Here is a 20,319-nt window from a genome sequence, read left to right as displayed (position 1 = left end):
AGTTTCCTGCTGCTTCTATAATATGTGAGCATGGTCATGAGCAAAAACATAGTTGTTTTGCGTAAGAAAAAGAATATTAGAAGTGTTTGAAGTTTTGCACAACAGTGAAGGTTCACAAACTAGACGCTGTGTGCTCGCTATAGGAATAGCGGTTTGAAATTCCTTTTTTGCTGTTTCTCAAGTGCAAATGCGGGAATACAACATGTCTGTTTTGTTTATTTTTTGTCTTCTCTTAGAATTCAGTAAATGCATACATCCGTCCACAGGTAATACAGCGAAAAAGTCAGATATGTAATGTATTACCTATTGTCAGTGCACAAATTTATTGATAGGCCTGAGATGTGTTAAACTTCAAATTGACATTGGTAGAGCGATGTGAAAGCACAGAATAGACCTCATTTGGTTTCTTCGAAATTCAATTTTATTAATATGCCTTGTCTAAAGATCTTTGTTTTGTTCATCAATAGAAATGCATCACACCACCGGAGCCAGAGGGGACCCAAGCATCAGATCCAACTTCAAGACTCAGTGCAAGTCAAGTCTCGTCGTTAGAAGATACCAACGGAAGTCTTGCTTGGAGCCAATGTACCCCTGAAGCTGCTGTAGGTGTGTGATTCCTGGGTAAGAAAAGGGCAGGCCTGACCGAGATGGAGAACTCACTCTTCGCTTTTGTGCCATTTCCCAATGGTTAGAAACGGTTTCTCAGAAATACTTGAGAGGGGCAGTTCCGTCTGTGCAAGAGGCTGACGCCAGTTCTCCAATGGTTATGCTTCAGGTTTCCCTGTTCCCCACCTGTTTTGGAATCTACAGTTTTGTCTGCTGATAAAGAGGTACCTGGTCACACTATATACAATCTATGGCCTCGACAGAAGAGCGGTGCACCAGGAGAAGAAAAGTAGGAGGTAGAGAGAGACTTTAGTCTTAGGGTACATATACAGTGCTCTTAATATCTGTTAGGTTCATATCTGGTGTACTGAGCGAGACACTGGACAGAATTTGTAGAGGGCACTACCTGGATTGGTGGTTGCTAAATTCTGCCAGAAAGACTTTGCATCATTGGCCAAGATTTTTTTCCTTTTGAGTTGCTAGCAAGTGCAGCTCCAATGCAGATGATTTTTGAATTTTTTTGATGAGTTGCTAGCAAGTGCAGCTCCAACGCAGATGATTTTTGAATTTTCGATGGACAATAGGAACCTGCCTGTGAGGCTCAGACGGACACAGGTAGAAGACTCCCCTCTGGCTGGTTGTGTTGCAGATTGTTTCCTTTAGTTTACTTTGGACTTTTAGCTAGGAAAATGAGTCCTTTTGAATGTTCCTATTTCCCAGGAGGAGCAGCCTTTGCGGCTCCTTGTCCAGATGCCCCTGCCCACATTTGGTCCTCATGATCTACAAATACAAAATTGTGCTTGTTTATATGCTAACTAATTGCTTTCATATTTCTTTTCAGAACATTATTCTTTTGGTTTTGTGCATACCCTCATGACTACTTTCCCCATACCGCCTGAGAATGTCATTGGTACCCTAACTCCTCACGAAGAGGAGCACTGGGAAGTTCATTAGGATGATGTAGTATTCAAATGTTGCACCAGACACATGTTATTTATAGTACTGCAAATTATTGGGTGTGTGGGTCATTGCCTTCATACACACACAAGGGTGAAAAACTGTTGCTTGTATTCTTGCCCTATGGAAGTAGCCGTGAGGGTTAGTATACTTTGAGTAGTTTAGTAAAAACACATTTTTCAGCCTGATAAACATCTACTTCATTGATGTTACATAAAGGTCCTCGCTGATAATGCAAGTGAGCCCTCAGTATAGAATTCAATAGGGTGTTTTCCGTGATAATGACCGTTTGATCTTATTTGCATTAATTCCTGCTCATGACTTGCACTGTGATGTATTTTTTAAGTAGTCCGATCATAGTGTTATAGAGCAATGGTACCCCGAGAACATATGCTTAGATTAGTCAAAAAGGAGGGTGCCTCACACCCAGAGAATAATTATTGTCTTAGTAGGTATTGCAGGGGTTGGTATTTTACTTGTTGCCCCTGCATTTCCTGCCCTATAGTATGCTGCACTACTTCAGTGATCATTCTCATCCTAGTATTTCATTTCCCGATACCAGATATCTTTAATGATGATATACTATTGGTTATTCTTGTGGGGTTTTTTGTTGCACTTATGTTAGCCACAATAGGCTAAAAGGAGGGTCTGATAGATAGTAATTTTCCTGTTGCAAAATGTTCTAATGATGTTGTGAATGTGTTAGCCTAATGTGTCTAACCAATATGCAGTTACAGCTTATTATTCATGTGCTGCAACCCACTGAGCTATTTTTGTAATATGCAAGCTTCAACTTCTCTCATAAGAGAGAGAGGCTTGTCTATGGCAGAGAGACTTCTGATGCTGACATTTGCTCTGCAGCTCCATTGTCACATGGTACAGCTTTCCCCCTCCCTTATGAGCAGAAAATCCCTAGTTTCAGCATTTCTTGCCTTGGGTTTTTTTCTTGCAGAAATGTTTCCAGGCTCTGTTGAAGCCGAGTCTTGGCTCTGTGGCCTTGAGAGAAAATGTTGCTTTTGCAGGTGCAGATGCTTCTTGTGTGAGGCTATTAATCGCCCTCTGCTGAGCCCAGTACTTTTCCAGTCTGGGCGTAGCTTTACCCTGCCATGCTATGTTATAATGTATTGTCATGATGGGATGGGTCAGTCCTCTCGGCGCACTCCCTGGAGTGTAGACCTGACGGGGCCCATCTGCAGATGAATCTTATGGCCAAATAAATATATTACTAATTCTTCTCCACTGTCCGGCTGGCTTATTATATGAGAATGATAGATGAGTGAGGTAAGTCGCTTAGGTGGATTTGAGCCACGCTTATCACTATTGTTACCACCAGAGGCAGACGGCAACCCCCATAGCTCCTCTGATTTCAGACCCTCGCCTGCGCTTTCTCAAAATAGCGGCCGATCATGGCCGCCCATCAATTTCTTCTTTTGGCTCCCACATTGTAGCTAGGGCCTCTACTGGCTAGATCAGCATTGTACCTCATTACCGGGCCTCTTCACTCCCAAATAATAACAATGGCATACGAGCGGGGGTCCTAGCTAACTAAATGGTGGCCGTCTCCTAAAGCCTGACCCAATAACACCCAGCCGCCCTCCTTTCTGCTGTGTGGCTCTTCTTGCTTTTTGCTCCACGGGGATCACCCAACCTGCCTGTCTCTCTTCTCACCTCAGCACCCCTCCCTCGTCTCATCAACAGTGGTAGTTGAATGGGGGCTCCGACATGGCCTGGCCTCACTCACCGGCCACGGTCATCGCAGGCCAAGGCCTGGAACCAGCCCTGCTCTGGTGGTCCCGACAAGTACCACAGATTCCTGTATAAACTTTTAAAAAGCCCCAGTACCCCGAGCATCAGGCAGTGACCAGGGGACAGGGCTGGGTCTGATACTGCAGGATTCCTGGGTCAGCGGACTGATGGTGTTGGAGCTATTGACTAGGCATCCGACTCCATTTACACAGTGGCCACACCCCTAACCAATCCCCACAGTTCACCAATATGTAAATTTGCAGTTTCCTACCAGTATACCTTAACAGGAAGTATTTATACCACCAATATGCCACTTCTTGTGTATTGTGAGTAGTGTTCCTACATGTAAGGATGGGTAGTATGTGGTGTGAATACCAAGACCCACAAGACCATGCTATGCCACAAGAAATTAAAAACTCCTTTGATGGATGAACAAACAATGAGAAGTGTCTTTTTCTAAAGGAATTAACACCACTGTGGTTATCTGGTGGCACGTAATGAAATAGTTGCACCATACAATCCTGTGTAATATATGGTGTAATGACCAAGATTCACAAGACCATTGTTAGAAATTGGTTTGATGGTTGACTGGGATATGAGTGCTGGTTGAACCACAATCCTAGTCAGGGTAAGGGGCAGGCAAGCCCTGAATTAACCTGTGCTCATCACGCTCTAGTAGCTTGACACAGAGCAGTTAGGATTAACTTAGAGACAGTTTGTGCAAATCTCCAAACAGTAAAACAGTAAAACACAACACAAAAGGATTCCACACCAGTTTTAAAGACCAAAACGACAAACATTAAATGAGTAGAACTGGAGATATTGATTTTTTTAAGTTTACAGTGAAAAATAGCTCCTAGCACTCATTGGAATATCTGGTCACCCCCGGACCAGGACAAAATCACTAGTCCAGGCAATCCACGATGGAGCATAAGCCGGCTACAGGGACCCAGCTAGGCCCACTGAACCAAGCACATTAAACCCTGGTTGCATGGCATTACATGGATCCACATCCAAGATGCACCACAAAGCTGAGGTTATGTGTCTGTTCTGAAATGCACTGAGGCTGCAGTGTGAGGGCCGGATGAGTCAATGTTGAGGATCTTGTTGGCTGGGCTTTTGCTGTGACGCCCGAAGTTGAGGATGTGAGGCACAGCAGAGGTGATGCATTGGTTCCGATTAGCAGTGAAGCGCGAAGTAGAGTGCCGGTGTCATCATTGAGGCTGCCTTCCAAAGGCAATGCATTCTTCCCAAGATGAGGAAGGCAGCAGCAGTGTAAGTCTTATGTGGGCCATCCATTCCACGCAGCAGCAGTGATGCATTGGTTCTGCACTGGGATGCACCTCTCAACTGAAGAGATGCATTGGTTCTGCTCAGGTGCCCGCCGCTCACCAAATAAGATGCATTGGTTCCACTGGCAAGCACCTTAGTCCCACTTTCATGGATTCAGGACACATTTGACACGACTTAGCAGGGTAGACGCTCACATGGCAGAGTCCAGGTGCAGGATTTCAAAGCCTGTTATGTCTCTGAGGCTACAGATCAGGAGTCCGGCACCCCAGCTAGCTGTAGAGTCACTCTGGATTCTGTGTTCAAGTGGTGCAGGTCCAGTTCATCTTACCCAGGCAGCAGATCAGGACAGATAAGTAGGAGTCTAGCAGAGTGTATTCCAACAGAGAGGCAATCCTGAAGCAGCACAGCAGTCCTTCTTCTTGGCAGACTATCCACAGGTCCAGAGGTACACTGAGTTGGTGGTGTCTGTGGTCCTGTACATATACCCAGTTGTGCATTTGAAGTGGGGCAGACTTCAAAAACATGCCTTTGAAGTGCACATAGGTCCTCCCTTCCTGCCCTAGCTCCAGACTCACTACATGGGGGTATGCAGCCATTTATGTGCGGACCGCAAACAGCCTTTTCAAGTGTGGGACTGTGCACAGGTCCTCCCTCCAATCCTGCCAGAGATGGCCCGTTGATATACACCTAAGCTCCCATTGTGTGTGTGGCTATCTAGGAGTAATACACAAGGCCCAACTGCCAACTTTACTCAGTCATGAGATCAGAGACAGACTACAGGCACCAAAATGCACTCATGATTACTCCAACAATTTTGCGCTATGATGGCCGGTTTCACATGCAGTCTTGTGTTGCTTTTAATGAGATTTATTTTTGAACGTAGGTTTTTTCAGGTCACGCATTTTCGGTTTGGGGCAGTATGTTTCAGTTTGCATATTTCATTCTGTATGTAGCACAAATATAATCGAATTACATTAGGACAGGTTCTGTATTTTTACTTTTTTTATTTTTCTGCAGTCAAGCGTATGGTATTTCGATTGTGGTTTTGGGTTTCTTTATAATATCTTGTATTGTAGTTACCCCTGAAGAAGGGAATTATCCCAAATGCATCGGGTACATTTTAAGACACCGTGACATAAGGAATTTTATACTCTCTGGTGCTGCTACAAAAAGCCAGGAAAGGCAATTTTGAAATCTATGTGCAAGATGAAGTGAATAATCATGAAAACTTTACGTTAAACAAATGGGAAAAAATGTTTTTGATTAAAAGAAGATTAAAAAGTAAGAAACTGGTTTAAAGACTATGGATTCATTAATTAATGTCGCTGTGCATTTGGTCCGGGGACCTGACGAGGCTCCATTTCTTCCAACTTTCTGAAAGTGGCATTTTACAAATTGCAATATAAAATCTCACTTCATCATAAGTTTGATTTTTAAATTGTGATTCAAGAGAGACCAGACTTGAAGGGTTTATTTCTTCCCAACTCAAAATGACACTTATCTATACTACTATTATAAAGAGAGAACACAAACCTTTTGGCAAGGTAAACTCGGGAACCACATCGCCAATCCACACACCCAATACATTGTTGTAATCCTCAGGGTGTGCAGATGGACATAGGCTATAGAAAAAAAAAGTAAATTTAAAAATATAACTTAAAAAAAAATGTAGTGCCCTGAAAGTAGCGCCGGCCCCGACGCTGACGGCCACGACGTAGCACTGGCCGCAACGTACGTGATGACGAGGAGGAGCGGTGGTGAAGTGAGGAGCTCGGGGAGGAGCGGCGGCTCAGGTTAGACTCTGGGACACGGGACGGGAGGAGGCAGCATTTCAGGCTTGCGAGGAGAAGCGGCGGTGAAGTGAGGAGCTCGGGGAGGAGCGGCAGCTCAGGTAAGGCTCTGGGACATGGGACGGGAGGGAGCCGGTGCGGGAGGTTGGGCCGGAACAACTGCGGTAAGGCTCAGGGTCTGGGGGCAGCATTTCAGGCTTGCGTGCACTCCCGCCCCGGCCCCCGCCCGCCACAACATTGTCCGGGACACAGACAATGTCGTGGCGGGCGGGGGCCGGGGTGGCAGTGCGCGCAAGCCTGAAATGCTGCCCCCAGCCCCCTTCTGCTCCAGGCAACGCTGGGGCGGGCTGCTAGTAAAATATAATAAGGTATACATTGCATCCTACCCTATAGGTTGTTTAGGGCTTACACTAGGGGTTACTTATATGTATCTAAAGGGGAGATTTTGTCCTGGCAAATGGTTTATTTTGTAAGGCTGACATGTCAGTGTGTGAACTGCACACACGGGCTCCTCAATGGCAGGGCTGAGACATGGTTAAGGGATACTTAGGTGGGCTGGTACAATCAATGTCGCAGCCGCACTAGTAGCATTTAATTTAAAGGCCCTTGGCACATGTAGTGCACCTTACCAGGGACTAATAAATAAATTAAATATGCCAATTGGGGATGAACTAATATTTCCATGTTTAGGGGGGCAAGTACAAGCACTTTAGTACTTGTTAATGGTAGTCAAGCGTGCAGAGTCCTAATACCAGAAAAAAGGAGATCAGAAAAGTGGAGGAGGGAAGTAAACATTTTGGGAGAAGACCACTCTAATGCTCTTAGGTCTAGCAACGATGATATGCCCTAAAAGAAACCTCCTTTGGCGGCTGAACTCGGAGTTATTTCTGTTAAAAAATATACACTGCTTCATATTTGTGGTGGCATGCAATGGGCAGTAAATTGTTCATTAACATGCACAGAAAAGCACCTCAAATCACGCTATAATGGGGAAATGAAGTTCTGCTTCAGATTAAAGCTTACATTTAAAAGAAGTGCAATCACCGGTCATTAGAAGCATGCTTTTGTCTATTATCAGAATGTAGGAAAAGCAGAGAGGACACCTCCACCAACATACTTTTCTCTCAACTGTAATTTGAAAAGATTTTAGCAAATGGAAAATTATGTATAAACTTCCCTCAGAAGTAGCAATCAATTATAGCTAGTAGCTATGGTTGTTCAAATATGTCTGTCGCTAAATGTACATTTAGCAGCATACAACACATTAATGATTGACACTTATTTTTGCAAGCAACAGCACATGAGAACTTCTGTAGAATTAGAAAGAATACAGTCTGTTGGGGTGTTACATCCAGTTGGACAGTAGAAAGCTACACAGCTTATAATCAACAAAATTGGACACTTGTTACACTGTTAGACTGTTGGTTCAGTGCAAATAAGGAAACCCTCATAGAAGTCAGTGTATACGTAAGGTTAGCGGTATATTAGCTTCATCCGCCCCACACTGACATTCATGCAGTTATCATCGGGTTTTTCCTCTTGGTGTGTACTGCTAGCCTCATCCAGAGGCACCTCCAGTCTCGAGTGCAGTGTCCAGAGACAAAAAGGATTTTCCAAAAGGATCGAATAAAAATGAAAAAGATTACCCTAAAAATTTTTAATGTTGGGCAAACTTCACATTATTAAAAATTTTGAATACTCTTTCATAAGTCAAGTTACGGGACTATGTGGTATTACTAGGGTGGTATCGTCGACATGTTTCAGCTCTATTGGGCCAGGCGGTCTTTAGAGCTTTCGTCAGGACTAACAAGGGGGTTGGTACAGAACAAACAAATAGAAGCTACTCACACGAATTGTGCGGTAATCCCACTACTCAATGCATTGAATTGAGTAATGTTATCTTCTGGATCTATGGAAGAATATACACAAAAAGCTATGTTAAGCTGTGAGCAGTGAATCCTTGAAAAGGGGGGGGGGAGTGCAGTAACATAGATAGTGATTAATAGTGACACTAGTGTAATTCATGAAAGATTTCTCATGAAAGCGAGCGTTTTGAAATTTCGGGAAATGATTACTATCCACTGAAAATCGCTCGTGAACTCAAGGAACGGAAAAGTGGTTATCGCTACTGATGCATACACGTTTGTAAGTACAAGTGTTGTGGCTCAACCGGAGATTCATAATTAAAAATGTTTTCTCAACCTCTCATCAAATGTCATGGTGTCGATCATTCACATGCAGCAGGGTTACCCTTTCATTCATTTATAGTCTTTGTATAAAACAAAACAAGAGTCGATGTTAAAGCTCTCGCTAAAGAAAAGGCTCTCGCTAAAAGAAAAACTGCACCGGAAAGCTACACAGCAACAGTAAGAATATATTGTCCGTTTTTTAAAATGCTAATCTTGTGGGTAGCTACTCCATTTGAACCTATTTAACTGGAAAGAATTCCATCATTCAAATTAGCAATGGTTTGTAGGAATAAATGGCCAGAGAACCGGATTGATGTACGATTTTCTTTTGCAGACTCTAAAGTAAACGATCCAACAACAGTTACAAGAAATATTGTAATTGATATATTATTGTTGATTCTTTCTGGGCATCACGTGGGGCGCTCATGGACCAATGCTTGGTTAAACCATGGTCTACATTGGGCGAGTGAATTACTGAGGCATTTAAGTGCACGTAAAAGAGCAATGTTGTAGTACTGTTTTACATATTATTACAAGCCTTTCTGAATTGCTGCCGAAACATCCAGGGAACATTCATAGATAATTAGTTCAAGCAGAAAAGACTGTTCTCCTTGTACTCCTATTAACAGGGAATTGAACGTTTCGGATGAGACTCACAAAGGCATGTGAGAGAATGTAAAAGCTCACTCGCCTGGTACTACTTTTCACATTCATAAATGCTTGGTGGTTTGGCCCTTAGGTTGCAGATTTGTTGTGCGAAGCACTCCAACGAAGAGGCGCGCGGAGAGCCATCTCGTGACCCCGGAAGACATTGGTGAGTGATGAGATGTGTGCTGTTCCTTTTCTGTGCTATGCTGAGGGGTTTGCTTTGGTCATTTGGTATGTTGTTTTGCTGAATTATTATGTCTCAGATTCAGGGACCGTACAGTCTCTTAGTGCAAATGATTTATAAATGATTTTGGAAAATGTTTCCATCATATACATCGCGTTTCAGATATCTATCTTTGTGGGCTGCAGAGTGTATTCCCACAGGGGTTCTATACCCCTCTTTAATAGTCAATCCATAGTACTAGTTTTGGTCATCTTTACACAGATCACACATTAACTGCCTTAGTTAGTTGCACTTGCTGGAAAGAAGCCAATCGTAGATTTCTTTTCCAAAGGACAATATATTTACCAAGACTACTAGTTGTCCATTTTTTGAATAGGACCTGGCCTTCATACCCATGAGTTGGTGTAGAGCAAATGATACAGTAGGTGTGCTGAGGCTAGTTGCCTGAATTCTAGTGCCCTGTTACATAGGCTTACTCCCGATGCATTGAAGGGGTCCTTTGTGTCCTTTGTTCTACTGCAAGTGGGCATGTGTGACAGTAGGTTGGCGGAAAAGTATATATGCATTACTGGGAAATGTGTTCAATTCAAGGTGCTTGACCTCATTTGAACTACCAAGTTCACTCACTTACAGACTATTCATATGGCCTGAGTGCTCGAGCGGTCGGACGCAAAGTTGGGGAACCGGGTTCGAGTCTCGGCAAGGGCGCTCGACCTACTGTGATTCTGGGCAAATCTCTTAATCTCCCTGTGCCTAAAACAAATGTTTATGTGTCCATCTGTAACACAACTGGAGCTCATGTAAATGATCTGACACTTTCGAGTCGAGTTTGCGCTATAGAAAACAAAAAATGCAATATGTCTAGTCAGCTTCCGAATATTCCTTCCAAGATGATATTAGAACAAGATGGAACGCAACTGACCATAGTTCAACTATCTATCGTCAAGCAAATATCTATTGTCAAGTATGTGATTTAGATCACACAGGGGGCGGGGCAGACATATATTTAACCCCACAGCAATCGAGTCTAATGAAACACATCCTAACTCACACCAGTAGACTCAGCAAAAGTCCATGGCAGTTTTTCTATCTGTTAGCAGTATCAACCATTGTCGACAAAGCACTTTTAAGATTTAGGTCAGTGTTTTGCTGCTTTGTCGACTTCAAAGCAGCATTTGATAGAGTCCCCAGGGCGGCTCTATGGGTAAAACTAAGGAAATGGGGGATCCCAGAAAATCTATTAGAGGCAATTATTCAACTTCACTCCCGCACATGGGTGCGGGTGAAGTTAGGGTCCCGCACACATCTCTCGCGGAAAATTATGACAACTAGAGGCGTGAAGCAGGGATGTGTGCTGGCCCCCCTTCTCTTTAACTTGTTTATAGCAGACCTGTCGGCAATCTTGGACAATACAGTCATTCTCCAAAGGTGGGAGCCTTGGCTCTAAGCAACCTTTTGTATGCCAATGACCTAGTTCTCTTTAGCCTCACGAGGGTCGGGCTACAAAGGCTCCTCGACAAACTGCTTAGCTATACGATCATTAACCAACTAGAGGTCAACTTAAAGAAAATGCAAGTTGTCCCCTTTGGTAAGAAACAACACACAGGTGATCATTTAACAACACAAGCCTCGTTACAGGTCAGTCGTATAAATACTTAGGCGTCCACCTGAATTCTAGATGCAACCTTAAAAAACAGCATAATGAGATCGCAGTTAAAGCAATAACTCTCGCGGTGTCACTAGGTAAGGTTTCAAAAAATCTCTCAGGCCCAACTTTATCGCCTCTTCTGGAAGTAATGAGAGCGAAAATTGGCCCCACTCTATCTTACGGTATAAAGATATTCAGGGGAAAAATGAATACTGCCTTGAATAATCAACCAAAATTTACAAAAAGGTTCTCCAGCTGCCAAAGTCTGCATCTGCTGCGCAGATATGATAGGAGATGGGGCTATTGAACTACGATGCCTCCAACACCGGGGCATTCCTGAACCTTTGTCACAAACTGAGACAGGCAGACCCAGGCACATTAGAATCCCTAGTCTGGCTAGAAATAACCCAGAAAAATCCAGGTGGAACGTACAGTTGCCTTTTTAAAGAAGCCATTCAGCAAATGTCAGCGAGTGATCTATGGGCCCTTAACCCTAGCAAGACAGCATTAAAAATCGGGATCAAAAAATGTGTGAGAATGAGATCACTTATCACCCACAAAGCACACTTTTTGAAACGCAGTCATGCTTGGGCTCTTGTAAATTCATACAGAAGGCTAGCCCCCGCCACCTATCTGGGCTGCACATACTCACTGTACTTAAAATGCAACCTTATCACTATCAGAATGGGTGATTGGCAATTTCTGCAAGATCTACCTCCCTGGTGACGCACGGCAGAAGATCTAACTTGTAGAGGGTGCGGCAAAACAGCTGAAACTCTATTGCATGTGGTCTGCCTCTGCCCATCCTTTAATTCAGAACGCAGGTGTAAACTCAAAGCGGAATGGAATAGGCTGGGTGCCCGGAACTGCAGGCAAGCCATTATGGTAGCTTTGAATCCTGAAAATACTGTCTTAAACATAAGACTTACAAACTTCATCCAGCAAGCATACCGTAATCTAATACAAAAGAGGCCCTGTTAAAGTGTCCCTCCCACTCCTTTTAATCATCCAATACACCCCACAACATATTCCAATCTCAAGGGAGGATTAAATGAAATGATCAGTAGCCTCATGAATGTTGGTTGCCTTCCATATGTATGATACTACTAATAATGAGTGCAACATAAAAGGGTTGAAGAGAAGAGTTCTCTTGCACAATATGTTTTAAACTATCTTCTCTTTTATCATTACCATCCTGTATTTTTATTTTACTTTTAAAATACTAAGGGTCAAGGAGGCTCAAGAGAGGACAGCCTCTGCTTTTATAACGGCTGTTTAACTGACTGTGTCTTTGTTTCTCCTTCGTTTTTATCCTATTAATTAATACATAATGTGAATTTGTAATCTTCTTTTAAAGATATATGTGTTATATCTAAATAAAGATATTTTTGACTGACTGACCATGGCAGTTCCTATTTTACAAGGCAGATGTGGAGTCTCTAACAACCATGGGTTCATCAGTACCATGGTTGCCAATGCTTTTTTTTACTTAACATTTACTGTTAGTTATTTCACTGTGGGTTTCAAAAATCCCCATCCACAAAAAAGTACAGGAGACGAGATGGGGGCCATTGAAATGTACAGTGTTTTCAGAATAACTGTATGATACAGACTTGGCAAAATAAAAAGTGGAAAGCAAAGAGCAATTTGACAAAAAATACAGCTGTCAAATTGTGCACCCACCCAATTCTTTGAAGGTGTATTCAGTTAAAGACATATCATTATTTCCTGTCTAATTGAGAAAAGGCTACCTATTCTATTCTATTCAGCTGATGTGGATGCTAACCTTAGGATTGAAGTGCGTTTGGCACTGACGTGCAGTGTCAAAGTGCTTTGCTCATCCGATACATACCGTGGAGCAATGTATAAATGATTGGATTATTCAAGTTAGCTGTAAGTCCCTTGTAATGCAGTAAGACCTAAACCAGGGGCATGAATTTTGACTGCACCTCAGTGGGCCTGCTGCACTGGTTGAGGCATCCACAGAGCTCATCGATTGTTCCACAGGTTTGCCCTGGTGGGATCTTTGTGCACGAGTTACTGATACTCAGTTTTGCATTTAGAACGTGGTATGCTCTGCATGTCTCCCGGGTGACGGGGTGCAATGTTGGGAAGAGGTTTGACAGGCATGTGTATGCATTATCTGCGAGAGTCGTGAATGACACCTGATGGTGTGTTCGGTACGATGGGGACAGCCTCTCTCTTTGGATTCGATTGAGGGGTTGTAGAGAAAGGCTGTCGAGCATTATTTCCTACGGGCAGATTAGTAATCAATCAGGAATCAATCAGGAGTTTGTTAAAGCGCGACTACTCACCCGTGAGGGTCTCAAGGCGCTAAGGGTGGGGGGGTAGGGGGGGTGCAGGTTCCATTCCATCAAGGAGGGGGCCTGTCGAAGAGCCAGGTTTTGAGGTTTCTTGCGAAGATGGGGAACGATGTTGTCTGTCTGAGGTGAAGCGGAAGGGCGTTCCATGCTTTGGCCGCGAGGAAGGAGAAGGAGCGGCCTCCCGATCTGGTCTTTTTGGTGCGAAGGACCACGGCGTAGGAAAGCTGGGCTGATCGTAGGGTCCTTTGGGGTGCGTGGAATTTGAGTCGGCTGTTCAGGCATGTTGGTCCGGTGCCGTGGAGGGCCTTGTGTGCGTAACAGTATAGTGTTTGGTATTGATGAGTTTGTAATGGCAAATCCTCTCTGAGGGGGATCAACGCTATGGTGATGAAAATGTCACTTTGGGAAAGTGGTCATTTTGATGTAAGTATCTCTTTGTGCCTGACAGCCACATCTGTGCATTCCTGATAGAGGGCCATGAACTAGGGGTTCACAGGAAACCCTGGACCTCTGAATCTGAGGGGCCTTTCAGGGATGGTTACATGGGGGTGGAACTGGCACCTGTATACCAAGGGGCTGGGTCTTGACCTGACTAAAGATTGTAATAAAACCTCCCGGGGTAGGATGGCAGACAGGACAACATTTAGAGAGGTCATGTGCATTTCAAAGTTGGTCTTTTGAACTGATTGTATCTTCAGAAGACATGGTGGGTATTACTACTGGGGCTTTGGCCTCATGAAAGAGGAGACACTTTTGGTTTTCGAACCATACTATGATGGTTTGTTACTGAGACATTGACATGAGGAATCATTATGGCAGGAAGACTGCTATTGGACTATCTGTAGACATGTGGTGGCTTGGAGCTTGACATGCTCCAGGAAGAGGACTATAACTTGGTGGATTTTGCTTTGATGTTGCTGGCCTGCAGCTATTGCCAACTGTCATGACCTGTTCCTCAAAGTACTCTCCACCGGCCAGTGTGCTGACCTCCTGTCCTAAAGATCCAAGGGACACAATGGATCTCACTGTCTCCACAAGATCATAAGGACCCCAATGGGTGCTGTGGAGACAGGTGAAAGTGATTGTGGTTTGGGAAAGGAACGTCCTGACATTCAGCTTCATCTCACTGTAAAAGAGTTGTGTGTGCGCAAAGAACAGCAGCCATCTGTGGTGCTAGGACATGAGGAGTTCGAGGAGTGTGGCTGAAGCTTACAGAGTCAAAGGGACCCTTGCTTGCAACCAGGGGACCTGTGCACCCTTAAGTACCAGAGTGTCCGGAGGGTGTTGGAGGAACATGAAGCAAGAGCTGAGTGTCTTTGGCCTTCAGTTTGGGAGGGCAACAGTGCCTGGCATTGTGGCCGCTGTCCGAGGTTGTTGGCTCCCTCTCCCTGGACACACCCCACCGGGTGCTTTGTTGTGGAGGGGTTTTGTGTGCCTTGAGGACATCTGCAGCTGAATGTTTGGGTTCTACAGCAAGTCACACCTCTGCATGAGGGAAAAACGTTGCTCCAGATGTAGAAGCGTCCCAGATTCCTGGGTCACAACCTTCTGTCTATGTGGGGGTTAGTGGTCCCACTCTTGTGCAGGTGCAATAGAGCGCATGGAGGTTTAATCCGGATGGACGAAACAAAGTAACTGTTTCTTTCCATATTAGGTGGTCCCGACTGTCAAGTCAACAGGGCGCCGGCTGTGGCAACATGCTTAGTTGGCTGGTCAAGTTGAGGAACTGAGGGGCTAGATCGCGAGGCATAGTCAGAATCTGATGATTGTTTGAACTTTTGTCAATGGGAAAGTCCGAATAATTGCATATAACTGTAGAGTGTATATACAATGTGTATCTTGATTTGATTTCAGTGTGTGTGTTTAATATAAAGACTTTGAGCCTGATTAACAAAGGTAAACTGAGATGACTTTCTGTATTCACAAAAGGCATTTACTACTCGTAAATGCACTTTGTGAATACCAAAGTTGTAAAGTTTTACTTTCGTTATTCACAAAGGGCATTTACTACTTTTGTGTCAGTTTACCTTTGTGAATTGGGCCTAAGGTTTTTTTATTCATACGGTGTGGAGTCGTTTTGGGCCAAACACAGTGTGTTGCGATGGGGTGTTGTGCCAATATTTTACACTCGAGCCCTGAGGATAAGCCTGACTGCTCAGTGCCAAGCTACAAGCGGGTGAGCACAGATTTTTGGACAAGTGTATCATAGTCATCTTATTTGGAACTGTGGATTCTGACAGGCTTTGATGAATCTCAGCTGGCCCGAAACCACAGGGTCTAATATTAACATGTATGTTGCTTTATTAGGAAAAAAGAAAGAAAATATTTTTCAAGGCAAAAATGCCCTAGCAATTTTTGAAAAGTCATATTATCAAGAATAAACACCAAAACATTTTGACAACATTTTTGCTTGTTTTCACAAGATATAATAAGGCATACAATCCAAAAGAGAAGTGCATATATAATACATATATGTATGAATATATCTAAGAAGGCACTGACAGATTAGTTAAGAGCATACACAAAGGTGACATATTTAAAAGGAACTTCCTAAGGCAGTAATTTCTCCAATTTAGAAATCTGCATCTCCATATTATAGCACGTTTGTACAAGTAGTCTTTATTGGCATATATTATTGTAGTAATTATGTAAAAACATTTCTCTAAAACATGTGTTAATTTATGTGATCTGAGGATACAAGTTTCACCAAAACAATTTCAGATTCACTTTCATGTATTGTCTTTTTCGAACCTCACTTGGTGAATGGATCTTTCTTCTGTACTGAGTTTCTCTCTTTTTCTTTTGTTGATTTTTTTTATTTATTGAATACAGAGGGTACATAAAAAAGTAAATAGACTAAGAAGAGTAACAATCGATTGCTACATATCGCAGATAGTCATATCAAGCTGACATGAATGAAAAAAGTGAGAAAAAAAGGAAGAGAAAGGGGAAAAAAAAGTAGTAATGTCTTGAGAATCATAAAAAACATTTCCTTATGCAGCCAAATTTTTGCAGTGAGCGTATACCTCTAGTTTTGGCCAGTACCTGTTCCCTCTCATATACGTCTTTCATAAGAACAAGCAATTCAAAAAAATAGGAGGCCTAGGCGAAATCCGTGCCCTGGTGATACAGAGGCAGGCAGCAACTAGTGCAATAGATACAAAACTTCTCATGGAACGGTTATCCCTAGGCCTGGGCAGTAAATTACACTCCGCTTGCGCAATTTACGGAATTTTGAGAATTCCGCGTTCTGCGGAGAAATGTTTCTTTGTTTGCACTTTCAAAATGCGTGTTTGCACGCACTGTAGTGACTTACCGATATCCCTGCGTTCGGCGATGAGTTTTCCTATCCGTTAGCATGCACCATGAGATTTTCGTAGCCGGATACGCGATCCTGCGAGAGTGTGCCTTCGCATACACGTCATTTCGACCCGCCATCGGACACCCGCAGGCGCAAACAGGAAACATGCATCACTTGTGGGCTAGACATGTGAAAAAAATGCCTGCGCCAATTGGCGACCGCATGGGCAAGTTTGCAAGATATTTCCCCCCGAGCACGCAAACAGCATCCCCGAACAGGAAAAACGCATTGCGAACGGGTGGAACAAGCAATTCCGCATGCTCGTGGAATTCAGCGTAGCTAGCGGAGATTTTTTACCGTTTCGCTGAACTCTGCGTAAAGCTCTTAGTCATTACTCTCCTTAAGCCCTAGCATGATCTCTTTGTCAGTGAAAAAAAATTTGCAAGCACACATTGACCAATATATTGTGTAACTTGCCCCAAAAAACACCTAATACAGAGCATGTGTAGGATGTTGGTTGCTGTAAAACCACACTTAGGGCAACATGATCTGTCTATGTCATCTCCCAGAAACCCCTATGCCTTTTTTTGCCATTTACTAATCCTTTACTAAAACTCAAATCCTTCATAACTTAGATTTGCCTACACCTATAACTGGTAGCTGCGCTGTTGTAACTTACCTGCGGGTTCGGATTTCTGCTACAACCGAACAAATATGGAGACTTAATTACGAACCACTACTGCACTTGATTATCCAAAAATTCAAGAATTAGAATAAAATTCCAATAACCATTATCTGCAGGTGCAATTTAATTAAAATGACAATTCTGCCTAAGTTTCTATATTTGTTCCGAGCTATCCCTATACGTGTCCCCAACTATTTTTTCCAAATAATTAGAAGGTGCTATCAACAGTGTCATTTGGGGCTATAAGCAAGCATGTTGTGCGATACGTCTCCTTACACTCCCCTATAAGCTGGGTGGATCACAACTCCCTGATTTTAAACTTTACGTTTAGGCACCATCTACCGGGCGTTTTCAAAGTCTACTAACTGACAAACAACCATACTTTGGCCTTTTTCTTGCAATGGGCAAAGACAGCAAAATGTTGCTATATAGGATCAATGATCCTAATTATTATAAAAGGGTCTGTTTCTATCTTGTGTATACAAAAATCTGTTTGATCATATTAACTAATAAGATTATGATGTCTAATTGACTTTTGACATATTTTTCTTCTTTTTTCCATTTTCTACGTTTCCCATATATTTATCTACTATATTGAATTTCTTTTTTTAAACATTCTCGTTATTTTTACGTTACAAAAACGTCTTGTGTTTTTTTTGCAATTAAGCCTTGATGAAGCTACTTTTGAATTCAGAAGTTGCGAAAAACGCATTGGCTTGAGTTGTAGCTGAACTTGATAAAGAAAACTGTCTTTACATTTATTATTTAAGTATCATTATTCTTTGGACTCCTTTAAATTATTGAGATTTATCTACAACTCAATGACCTCAAAATAACGTATCTTTCTGAGTTTAATTAGGTAGTGCTTGGGAAGAGGTCTACACTTTTTGTGGTCACAAATTTGATCCCATATTAGTTCCTTTCCATCTGTGGTCAGGCTAACACGTATGTTGTCAAACTTTCATAGACTGCAAAGTGCATAATGCGTAAAGTAATAGAGAAAAAGACATACGTCATTAAGCCATTTTTTAAGAGATAGACTGCTGGATAGTTTTGAATATGATGAAGTGCGCAATAGATTCTTCGCTGTTTGTTAAATGTTGCATCTGGAAAACAATAAAGACATATGAAATTACATTTGCACTGCTTCCCAATTAAAAAATGATGTATGAAGCGCTACAAGTACAAAATAGATTTCACAAGAACATTGCCCTCCAGGATATAAAAAAAAAACTTATACAATACTAAAGGTAAAAAGTAAATTGGAAGAAGTACACTGCATTGTACTGCTTTGGAATAAGTGGACGGTTCTCTGTTCTGTCTTTTGAGTAAAAATGGTTTTCTTTGTGCAGGCATGATAGTGCTTAATGTACCAAACAGTTTTTGTGGTCTCAAATCCAGCAATTCAGAAAATCACAGGGTATGCAACAGAAAAATAATGTTTTTAAATGTACAAAACCATTTTTGGTATCAGAAAATAATTACCAACTAATAAAAGCGGTTGAGACCCATGACTATTGTCAAAACATTGTGTTTAAATTTAAAACTGACTGTCTCTATTATTTAGGAGTCATAACGGCAATGTACTAATTATTTGCCACAACAAACTGTACTAATTTTTTGCAGCTGCAATTATGATTGCAAAATATTGATCAAATGTCAACACCTCAAAGTAGGTGGCATTTGATGTGCGAAGAGGATAATATCTCCGTAGGACAGATCTACATTTGGCAATCGTGTTGGCCTGCTTTCTGCCTACCTGCAAAGTTGGCCAAAATAGGAAAAATGTCATTTATTTCATTTTTTTTTTAGAAAAACAGTATCTGTTCATTTAATGGACATGGGCTGCTAGACAATAATGTTTCCAACTTGGAAACCATATGCAAGGAGAGTGTCACCATCCCTGCATTCGCAGTATTGGAACCAGCATAAGCAACACATTTTAGGCAGGTCATTTTGTTACTCATTCCAGAGGTACAATGTGAAATCTAAGCTATTAGTACAGAGGTCACATGACAAATTGTACACCCATTGGCATACAAGTCAGTGTGCAAATTGCACAACCCAATCGGTGAATAGATCTTTGTCAATGAATCCCTAAGTATCTTCAAATTGGTAACAATTCATAAAATATATTCTGGTAATTAATCACAATAAATGTGCAAAAATATTTTTTATGAATTAGTTGCACCTAGTAAGCCTATTTATTTTTGTTCTATTTGTCTGCTCTGTGAGTTTGTTCAAATAAATGCATAGGTCGCATTACCAACAGATGCTTAGCAGATCCTATACCCTGCAGACCCCTTCATTGTTTCCTGACAGCTGATTCTCAATGGTGGCGTCAAGCGCTTCTGATCTGTTTTTCTTCACATGATCTTGACAAGATATTATGGGATTTTCATGTATCTTCTTTGCCATATTAGGCACAGCTGTTTACAAAACCAATGGTTTGGTTTACTCTAATTGGTTCAAAGGCAAGGAACATGCTCTTACATGTACTATGAGTGATTCCAGTTGTGATCAGAGCTTTCCATGTGATGTATATTTCCCCATTTGTCATCCAGGTTTCTTGGAGTCACAGTTAACACACTGCACCAAATATCCTCAGTTACAACTCATTCACATTTACCTACATTGCATCCCCCTAAGGCACTAAGAAGTCAACTAAAACGTTATGTGTGCTATTGACATATAGATTACCAAGACAAGCTTTATTTTAAACTTCAGACAGCCAACAGTAAGAGTCAGGCTGCAACAAGATCAATGAAACTCTTGTTTGCAATCCAACTCTATCCCAAGTCTCATTATCAAAACTGAGCTCAACCCCACTCAGTGCATCTGAAAGACATTGGATTTAGGAGTGTAGATTAGTCATCAATATTCATTGTTTTTTGGTTAGAAATGGGGTTTCTATTTGGCAGAGGTACGCACCCTGTCCAAGTAGGGAC

The sequence above is a fragment of the Lissotriton vulgaris genome, chromosome 8 (genome assembly GCF_964263255.1).
Source record: "Lissotriton vulgaris chromosome 8, aLisVul1.2, whole genome shotgun sequence".
Lineage (NCBI taxonomy): Eukaryota > Metazoa > Chordata > Amphibia > Caudata > Salamandridae > Lissotriton > Lissotriton vulgaris.
This window is presented reverse-complemented; position numbering follows the sequence as displayed.